The following is an 11,290-nucleotide window of genomic DNA, read 5'->3' as shown; positions in this document are numbered from 1 at the left end:
AACAGTTGCGACAAACGGTTGTGAGCGAGCTTGCTTTGTTGTTTGTTTTTCGTCTATTTTGATGATAATTTGATTCACTGTGCCATAGACATTAATCTTGTATCTCGTCACTGAACTGAGCGAAATAAATATTTGAACGTCGAAAACTTATTTCTTTTTTTTTCTAGTATGAAAACTGCAAAATTGTTGTATGGATCGTCACGTTTCGCTGAAGCGTCCCTCTCCTTAAGAGTGTGACATAATTTAAGAACGACCCTCAGGTTAGATATTATAAAGGTTAAGCTTTAATTTGGATTAACACCATTGAGGCACCGTCCACAAATTACGTAACGATCGAAGGGGAGGATGAGGTAAGCTCAAGAGTTACGACTCATTCAAGGTTTTTAAAACTGTCGTACAAAAAGCGTTACGAAGGCGGGGGAGGGATCAAAAATTTCCAATTGTAGTATAACGTACTAAATTGATGCTGGCTAATAGACACACTCAAATTCTGAATACTTGATTTCGTATTGAGATTTTGTTGAAATATTTTACTAAAATTTGTCGAACTACGCGGAAACGGGAATCTGTTGTGGCTCAATTTTGTTGTCTTCAAAGCTAGTTTAGACACTGAAAGTAGTATCGATTTCATAGCTAGATGCCAGTAAAACTAACTCAGATGACTTCGTTGGGGAATCATACATTTGACTTCTAAATATTCATCTTATTCTTTCAGGTGTTATGTTCCAACGAGGACAAAGCCTGTTTTTCAGCTTTGTGTTGTTTTGAGCACTTCCACAGCCATTAACTAACGAACGTGTTCGGAATGTCAAACAAAATGAGAGTCATTCAATGTTTAAAATGAAACCCTGCTTCAACTCTTGCAAAAGATTGTATTGAAAATTTTGCCTTTTCGGCGAATATTAGCTGATTTATGCCTATTAGATGCATTTATGACGCTGTTGGCCTGTTCAAACTAACTCGTCTTCAAATACAATTATATGTTTGAGTCTCACAGTCAATGTCTGCCATACATTTTTTTCAAATGTATCTTATTTGAGTTGTAAATTTCCAGAAAATAAATATTGTTTTATTGGATAGGCCCTTTCAAAAACATTTACACGTCAAAAGTTGATAAACATGAGAAAAATATAATGTCCTGATTTTGTCAGCCTAAAATTCACCAATCGGGTGACAAAATCGACAAAATCGGGTCCTTACTGTAATAATATGCTGTAATTTGTTAAAAATTTTCGCATCATATTGGGCCTGAACTCACTATACGCGATCAAACCTGAGGTTCGGTAGCGAAATTTTTGCATATTCAAATGAATATTTACGGTTCCCTGTGCTTTGAATAGGGTAACGACTGTTTATTTCGTTCTTGAACGCTAACAGTTGGTGCCAGCGGTAAAAAGTGTAGACAACAACCGTTCGAACATTCAGTTTCTCTCACTGGCCGCCGAGCGGCGACACTAATGTTTGTATTCCACTCACTGATCGCGCTACGCTGGATTCTCAAATTTCTTAAACTTTCAACACAAGCGCATGGAAGAATGGTAGTCGAGAGCTGTCAAAACGTATAGGGCTCTCGCACCCTTCTCTTTCCAGCAACAAGATCAAATGGGATTTTTTGTTTAGTGTTTTCATATGGAAACGGTTTCCGTATGAAAACAAACCATATGCATGCGTGTGCAGGAAAGAGAAAGATGGATAAATGTCAGATTGCCTTATGTAAAATAATGAAAAACGTAAATTACTTGCAATTAGGAAACTAGATCAAAATTTTAGTGATTATAAATCAAGCGTAATGAGAATACATAACTTCTTGTGTATAGTTCATCTTCCGTGGTGCTTTATTTGCTACAGCATTTCGTTTTTACTGTCACTGAAATTTTCAATTTTGGATATCGCCCTGTTGCCAAAATCTTATCAGTTTAATGATTGTGGCGATTTTTCTTCCTACGTTATCATTAGTAACTTCAACTGGGGTGCATCAATCATCATTCTAGTACAGCGTCACCTTCGCATTTTAGCTTTGCGTTAGATCACTTATAGTAAATATATGGCAAAGAAGTTGAACTGATTTTCCATCCAAGCAGATCGAACCCACCGTCCATCATCTTACTAATTTGACTAATTTGGAATTCAACTCAAATTTCACCTCGATTGTTCAGTTGGTTTGTTTCAGAAAAATATAGGTAATTGTGTAATAGGCCCTGCAGAGGGCGATTGTCGCCACCAAAATAGAAAAGATGTGAGAGAGTAGTAATTGATTTCACGCTGCAATAGAGATTATTTATAAAATGATATGAAAAAAAAAGAAAAAAAACAAACACATATTATTTTGTAATCAACAGTCAGGTGATAGGTAGCATCAAAGTCAAAATAAAGACGTTCTTGTCACTCGCAGTTGCCCTAGATTTTACGGCGATAAAAGATCTCCACACAGCGAACTGGACTGTCGAAATTCGTACATTTTTCCTTATGGAAGGTGGAGCGATTAATGCAATTCGAACGCGTTATGTGTCGCTTTAGCATCATTCCACATCAAGGCGTCGATAGGCACGTGGTATACGAACGGGCCTTTTGATCGCAAGGTTTATGTTTCGATTTCGTGGTTTCATAAGGCAAATTTATGAATTTCAACCCGATTTCTTGTGTAGTTCTAGAATGCTGAGAAAGATGCAATCGTGATCTGTCAAACTAGGGCACCCATGAGGACCGAATGTAGTTTTTGAAGTAGAACCCATTAAGGGTTCTACTAGTTTGTCTCTGTTTCATGTTCGGTGGCATCGCATTCAAGTTCATTCTGAAAAAATGGAAAAGAACCGATCGATCAATTCAAATGGCAACACAAATAGCAGCCTTGTAAAGAAGCCTGTTGCCAAATTCTTTAAAAAAGAATAATTGTGGACTTATCTAGTTAATAAGTTTGTTTCATGTGATTATATGCAAACATTAAGACAGTATGAATAATTTGAAAATAAATAGAAATAATCAATCGGATAAAAAATAAACAAACGTGATTGATGAATAGAAAACATTAAATACATTAAATGATCAAGTTAAAAGGAAGCTGAATGAGATTTGAACTGTGTATATATATGCCTAGGTTTTATTTTCAGTTTGAATAAAGTTACTTTGAATGAGAACCACACCTCGTTGAATTGAAAGAAATTCCTTTCTTCGTTTTATACTTCCGCCATCTGTACTCACCAGAAAATAAACCTGTAAACTGGGCGATGGATTTTAAAGAAATTTGTACTAAGTGTTGTAATGACTTGTAAAGTGAGAGGTTTAAAGATTTCTGTTGTATATTCGATTGTAGTAAAACACGTCTTGTTTCGATGGTAGTCACAAAACTTCTGATCATTTATATTTCGCCTATTCCTTACATAGCTGAACTTTCTCTAAATTCCCTTTTCCCTCATCATGCTATCTCTTGTTTTCTCTGAGCGAGTTCTCAAGCGTTTGTCACTACTACAACTCCTCCATCCTTTAGTTCAAGAATAATTCATTTATTCTAAACAAGGTTCCGAATTCTCACTCACTCTCACGATAATGGATTTATCCCCCAATGCAACTTTCAACCTGATCGGGATCTCCCCCTAGCCCACTCCTTCGTCCCCTTCAAGAACCGCAAGACTCGCTTGGCTGCGGTCCAGTCGTACTCCGTAGGCTCCACAAATTTACGACCAAGGATGGCCGCCGCAACAGCAATATCCGGCCTCGCTACGATCGCTAGGTACAGCAGTTCACCGACGAGATTACGGTACACGTTAGGATCCTTCAGTGGTGCACTCGTATCTTCCGCCTTCACATATCCAATGCAATTGCAATGCATTGCAATGTCCATTGGCGTTCTAGCCTCCTATGCGTAGTAACCCGTGCATTGCACACTACACTATGCTTCAGACATTCCTTTTCGCTCAATTAACTTGTCGACGTAGTTCATTAGGCGCACATGGTAAACTCCTTCCTTCACGACGATCTCAATCCCCAGAAAGTGTCGCGGTTTTCCTAGAGATGTCAGCTCGAACTCTGCGTTAAGGTGTTCGAAGCATTTATTCAGTTCCCCTTCAGATGACGATGCCAGGAGAATGTCGTCGACATAAACGATGAGCAACACTCTGATTTCTCCCACCAGTTTAATATACAGGCATGGGTCCGCACTCGATCTCTTCAATCCGCAGTTCAGCAACACGTCTTGGAGCCTTTTACACCAGCATCGAGCGGATTGCCGGAGCCCATAAATGCTCCGCTTCAAACGGCATAGTACATCTTGTAACCTCTCAAAAAGGTTACATTTGTCTTATTGTAAATATTCCCTGTAAATAGCTTTTTGTTCATTATTATTCTTTTTATTATTCAAACTATTACTCTTATTATTATTCTTATCATTATTATTTTTCTTATAACTACTCTTATTACTATTATCATTTTTATTCAAATTACGACTGCTTAAAAATAATATGAATTAAAATTTGAAATATTTAAAATTGAAATACTTATACCTAAAATAAAATGAAATAAAAAAAAAATGAATTATCCAAAGAAACATCGAAATAATCCCAACATGAACATCCCCATCCCTATTCCCATTCGCCGACTACACACCGCCACCAGCAGAAACTGTCATCGATGTTGGTAGCCGTTCGACACCAACAAAGCATTAAAACTGCTTGTCACCGTGGCAGCAGTCTCTAATTGGTGAACGAATTTCATCCTGCCAAGTTGTGCGCGAATTCACCTCTCGCTTTGTTCCTCTTTAATAGGGAACGAAAAGTTCAGTGCTACGACAGTGGTAAAAGTGAAACGTAAGAAGCCCCGGTGTACTGTTTGCTCCGTTTCTGGCCCGGTCGACAAGTGAAGTTCGCCATGGAAGAACAGAAGCCCACGATGTGCCAGCCACTCCATTCTGGCCCGGTCAACTAGTGTAGTGACGGAAGAAGAAGCCTCGGGTGTGCCATCCTGGTCATTTGGCCCGGCCGACAAATTATTTTTGCGACCTCTCTCCTGAAGACAGCCCTCGCCGATTGTGATTCGCCGTGTTTCCCCGGCCGTCTTCGCAGATAGCACCGAGATCCGCAACGCAATGGTAGAAGCGTGGTGGTAATGTACAAGCACCTTTATCCTTTCAATTCCCCTTTCATTGAGATACAAAATGCGCTCAAATTAAAATGAATTTTATACTCTAATTAGAAATTATGAAAAATTATACTCTTTTTTTAAATCATCAATCTAAGCCCTGAATATCCCCCATCTCCTGATTTCATTTGTGTCCACCTTGAAAACGTAAATTTTGACGTAGGACTATGTTTGAGTTTTTTAAAGGGAAGTTTTTCCGCCCATGCTCTTGGAGCAATTTGAAACGACCCTGAGGCCCAGGGCAAAAGCCCGGTTGAGGACAATAGTGGTTCCCAACCTAAAGAACCTCTAACAATTGGCGCCAAACAAAAACAATATAAGAAAAGGTTTTTACTTCAATACTGAAGTGGAACCCTTTTCAGACAAGCTCCAGGAGGAATTGGAATCCTTAATTCCAATTGTTCTTCCATACAGGATTAATTGTATCACAGATAACAGATGTTTATGCTAGAACAAACATCTTCTGAAAACTTGTGTAAATATTCAAACAAACACACGTTGAAAACACTAGCGCCGCCACACAACGTATTGCTGCAATCAGTGGTGAATATAAGTATCTTGAAATGTTTCATATTCGCCACAGACATCACCTTGGGAACTTAGCGATAACAGCGCCTCCATGATGTTGCTACTTGTGTTGCCACTCAAAATCACCATTAATTGCCTTACACAGTTTTACAATCGGACTTAAACATCTGTTATCTGTGATTGTATTGAGTTGTATCGGAATAAGAAAGCGTTAAGTGAAAGTGTTTTCTTTCCCTAGAATAGATCATTTCCGTAAATTTTTTTTTTTGCTTATATGCTCTCTGTCAATTTACTGAACAAACTTTCCTAAGAAACCGATATGTTTTGGAGCCTTTAACTGTAAGAAAACAATGAAAAACTTGCGGCACGTTAGTTCACCCCTCGGTCCCCTACAATTTTTTTCACCTCGAAAAAATGCAGACCCCTTTTTCCCCTATGGTTTTACCACCACGTTGTGGTGAATAAGCCATTTTACGAAGCCTGGTCAAATGACAGGAGACCTGGGATTTTTCAATCATCGGCGTCAGTTTTCGCGATGATGATGGTTGATGACTGCGCATTTCTAGCGTAGCTTTTCATCCAGGTGAAAACTTAAATGGAGAAAAATTATTAAAATATTTCTGATCACAAAAGTGCTTTTTTATGTGCAATATGGGTAACAAAGAGGTAGCTGATACAATAACTAGGTGTAATGTTGCAGTAACGAACATTTTTGGATCTCTTTTTTGTCATTTTCTCCATGTCCTCGTTTGGTAAGATGAGGCGTAATTGAAAATCACGCTGGATTTAATCCCAGGTCTCCTGTCAATTGACGCCGTTGCGGCGATCAGCTGTTCCGAAACGTCTCGTAAAATGGCTCATTCACGATCAACTGGCATGACCAGTGTTGCCACAAGTACAGATTTATCTGGAAAGGTACAGATTTCCTGATAGTTTTTGGTACAGATTCTGTACGGTACAGATTACAGATTTTCACGACAAAGTACAGATTGGTACAGATTTTTGGAATTGACATCTTTTGTAACAAGATGCGTGAAACTCGAAACTAATTTCCTCAAAACTATTATTGGATGACACTTTTTTCATAGAATTTTATGACAATTATTTGAATGAAAAATAAGTTTAACTTCCAAATTAATGAGTATTTTAATGATTTCTTTCAAAAATTTATATTGGGTATGGTACAGATTTTGGGTGCAGATTTTTAGAATCTCTGGTACAGATAGAAAAGATTTTTGAGCCCTCGGTACAGATAGAAATGTGGCAACACTGGGCATGACCAGATGATTTTTGTTTATGTTTTCATTCATCATAATGGGCTCCGTTGCGGTTTCGCTCCCTCCTTCCTTCACGGCTCTTGAAGTCTCCGTAATCACCGCGGAAACCACCTTCACCGCTTCGACCGGTTATGACCGCACCCGGCGAACACAACACGGTTCTGTAACGCAAGGATTGTAGTCGACAGATGCCTGATCTCTGCTTTGTACCGACGTGGATTGAAGGGATTGAATATGCCGGAAGATTCCCGCCTAGAGGCAGCAACAGCTGCTTAAAATTTCCTTACGCGGCTGTTGCTGCCTCAAGGCGGAAATCTTCCGGATCAACAGCCAACAGATAGATTAAGACATTTGTTGGCATGAATAGTAAAAAAAATTGGGGTGGGTAATGTCTGTTACATTACCGCGGGGTTCACGTAGAACTACTATGGACACAACTTCGATCAATTATGGGTCAGACTCTTACAACAGTGCGGTAGCTTGCAGATGATAAATATAATGTTTTATGATAGATGATAGGTGCTGTGATTGTGAATATTCAATTACGTTATGGTTTAAGGGGGATCTGTCATTTGGTTTGGAAGCTTTTTCAGAGTTTCGGATTTCAAAGTAAAATACTTTAAAAAGGATTTGAGTTGATTATGATGTTTGAATGAGAGTGAAGTTCGAGTATGAGTGTAGTGAAAGATTATTAATAATTTGTCATGTGTATGAATTTGCAAGTGTACTAGTCTTGTATGTTTATTGATCGGATGAAATTTTTCAGTAATTAACTCTTTATGGACTCATTTTGGTGGTCCTGAAAAGGACCGTTTGTCGTTCTGTGGTTCCGAGAACCAGTGTTTGGTGTTCCAGGAATGATCCAGTGATGTTCCAGATGATTGAGTTTGTTTGTTTCGTCGTCGCTTGCTTGCGTTGTTTGGTTGATGATCGGTTCCGGTCCTGGCTCCAGCTGTAGTTCGTCAAACTTCTCCAGTAGATTAAATGTTAGATAGCTCGGGTGCTTCGATCGTTAGAATCGATAGAATCGGTCTATGGTAAGAAAAGTATGAACAATATCGACTGCACTCTACACTTATATTTTTAATAAACGTTAAATCAATACATGAACCACCTAATGTGGTCGTTTCATTTAGACGGTTTGCCAACTTTAAATTGAAATGTTTTATCATGAAGTCGACAAATTTAATATTTTCTTGTTTGGAAACGTCAATATTAAAGTCACCGGTGACTACAATAGGAGTATCTTGTTTTACATAATTGCATAAATTACGGATCAGGAACATTTTCGTATCTTGCACAGTAGTACCTGGAGAAATGTACACTGTTATTAGAAGTACTTTAATGTCCATAACCATAATCGATGCCGCACAAATGTCTCCAACCTGATCTGCTACGCCAAGCATTGCATCATACTCCTCACTAATCTTTTGAATTGTGTGAGGAACAGCTACGTTGAAGGCCGTATCCTTCTGGTAAATCGCCACACCTCCAGCTCTCACGCCTGGGCGTTTGAACTGGTTGATGCAGCTGTAGCCAGCAATGTCGACGGATGAGTGATCATCTAGCCAAGTCTCACTCAGTGCAAGGAATTCTACACTGGTCAGAATTTGGTCTGTAGCAATATCCATTGCATGAGCATTTAGGCTCTGTACATTGATACTCATCAATGTGCAGGCAGGGCCGCTGTGATCCAGTATTTCACGCAGTTCGTCTCCAAGCGTCCGTAATCGATGATTGCCCAAGCGCTGCAGCTCGTTCCTCAAGTCAACCATCTTGGGAGAATTGCTGCCTTTGGCGTGATGGAACTTGAAAGAATTGGTAGAGTTTGTCAAAAATAGTCCTTGCAGTGAAATAACCCGTGACAAACCAACATATACCAATTGCTGATCCTGGCTTTTGTCGTAGTCGTACACGACCTCGGGGAAAGTGCCACCTTGCGACTTATGAATAGTCAAAGCACAGGCACTAACCACCGGAAACTGAATGCGTTTGCATTTGATTATGCCACTTAGTTTGATACTAGCCGATCGTTTTGAGATGGGTGTCCAATCGGTCTGCAGAATACCGGGTCTCGAGTAAACAGCTGGCCTCGATTTGATTCTCAATGCAGCACCAATCACCTCATTCTCAAATTTGAACCAGAGTTTCACGATGCAGTCGTCTTCATCCTTTTCAATGTACTTCAGCTCACCGATTGCACCATTTACTATGCCATCTTCAACATCAACGTTGGTAGTGATCATGTATGGCATACCAACGGACAGCCGTAGCAAATACGGTAATCCACCGGTTTCAACGACGCTCATCTTGTAGAGCTTGATGCGAGAACTTGCCAACTGGGCGGCATCCCTATATCCCGCAAATACGTCATCGGCGGTACACTCCAGTGTATCCTGATCAGTTAGCGCCTCATTATTGTACTGTTCGACATCCATGTTCCGATGGTACAGTCTTATTGCTCCTGGCACATTCTGCTTGCACCATTCGACAGTACGGAATCGACTTTCGATCAATTTAGTTTCATCGGCAGTCATTTTCTGGCCGTTACCAATCTTGGTAAGTATACTGGAAAATTCAACATCAGACTGCCTCATAACTTCGACAAGCGGGAAGAAATTAAGCACTTGCCAAAGAACAGCACCATGGAAAGAGTTTCCAGTTGGCTTGTAAACGGCTCTTGCATTTACGGGTGGTAGTTGCCGTAAGTCACCGCAGAAAATGACGGTGATTCCACCGAACGGTTCGTCATAATTTCCGGTAATATCTTGCAGACGCGTATGTATAGTATTCAGCACATCCGCTCCGATCATGCTGACCTCGTCGATGATAACAGCTTTTATATTTGAAAAAGCATTCCGGTACATTTGAAGCATTTCAAAACTAAGCTTCGAGTTCTTTTGTCTTGACATTGTGATCCGGAAAGCAGAGTGCACTGTTGTACCTCCAATAGCAACAGCTGCCTTTCCTGTGGAAGCACATGCGACATACGCGTTCTTTTGAGCGTTGTGAGCCTGACTGAAGCGGTTGATTGTCTCCATCAGGATGCGCAGCGTAAAAGTTTTGCCGCATCCTGCAGGACCTGTGAAGAAAGTTTGCAATGGCTTATTGATCTCGTTAAAACTATGTAGTCCATCGATTACATGCAAGATCAAGTCACGCTGCTCCACATTGGTAGCCCGTACCATAGCGCAGTAATCCTCTTTTGACATGACGTTGGTGCGCTTCCTGATGACTGCGTTTAGCGCTCCTGTTGGCAAATATTCGATGTCATCATCGTTTGGAATCATGGAAATCGTTCGAACAAATTCGTCATGCTTCTTGGTGGCAGCATTCTCGTGCTCTCCATCTACTTCGTTCTCACAAGTACGAAGGTACTCCTCGACAGTCTGCTCCAAATTGAGATCGCGATCATATTCCTTCCGTTTCCTTAAGATGTCCGCTTCATTTATTTCATACAGCTGAAGAAACTTTGTACCATCCAGAATATCGCAATGTTCATTTCTGAACGGTAGAAATAAGAGTACCGATTCACGCTTGTACTCTTCTAACTCGTTCATACTATAACCTCGCCACTTTAGTATTCGTGGTACGCTCCGGCGTTTGTAGCTATTGGCACCTCTGCATGGAGTATACCAAGCTACAAAATCAGCTAAACAAATATCATCCATATCTTCACGCTCTTCGTACTTCTGGATGATGTTCTTTGTCCATATGTCGGTCGAATCCTCATCATTTTCTTCTTCGTCCATCTGTTTGAACTGCTTCCGAGATCGAACGCGTTCTTGAGGCCACATGGTTGGCACAAATTCCACTTTCCTGCTGGCTTCCGACATTGGTAGTCGAAGAAGTACCCATGCAGCTTCTTGGGCACACATCTCTACAGAATTCAGCATCTTTAAGCTGACCTTCTTCAACAAAGCTGCATAGTCCTGGTCGGGGTATTGCTGCTGCAAATTGATGAGCTCACGATGTAATCCGCTGACGCCTCGGTTCGACTTGTTCACGTATCCAGCCAAATAACATGCACATGAGTACACGTCAAGAATGAACTGCAGATCCATGTTGGAACGAAGCTTCTCTGCGATCCACGGGTTGAAAGGATTCGTCCACATCTCATTCATCGATCGTTTTAAGAAGATCGTTGGTCGCTGGATCGAAGAACGAAGTACATCGAGATAGTACTAGTAAGTGCACCTACAATCGGCAAGAAACTCCTCTAGCGTGTCAAATGCCTTGGTTTCTAAAATGTTCCGCATTTCCGAGGCACGTTTCCTCAATCGATCACGTCGACTGTCGTCGGCGGAGAGAGGTACCAATGTTCGCTCCTCGTTCATTGGCCAGTATGGAATATT

The sequence above is a fragment of the Aedes aegypti genome, chromosome 1, assembly GCF_002204515.2.
Source record: "Aedes aegypti strain LVP_AGWG chromosome 1, AaegL5.0 Primary Assembly, whole genome shotgun sequence".
Lineage (NCBI taxonomy): Eukaryota > Metazoa > Arthropoda > Insecta > Diptera > Culicidae > Aedes > Aedes aegypti.
Note: the sequence above shows the minus strand (reverse complement) of the source record.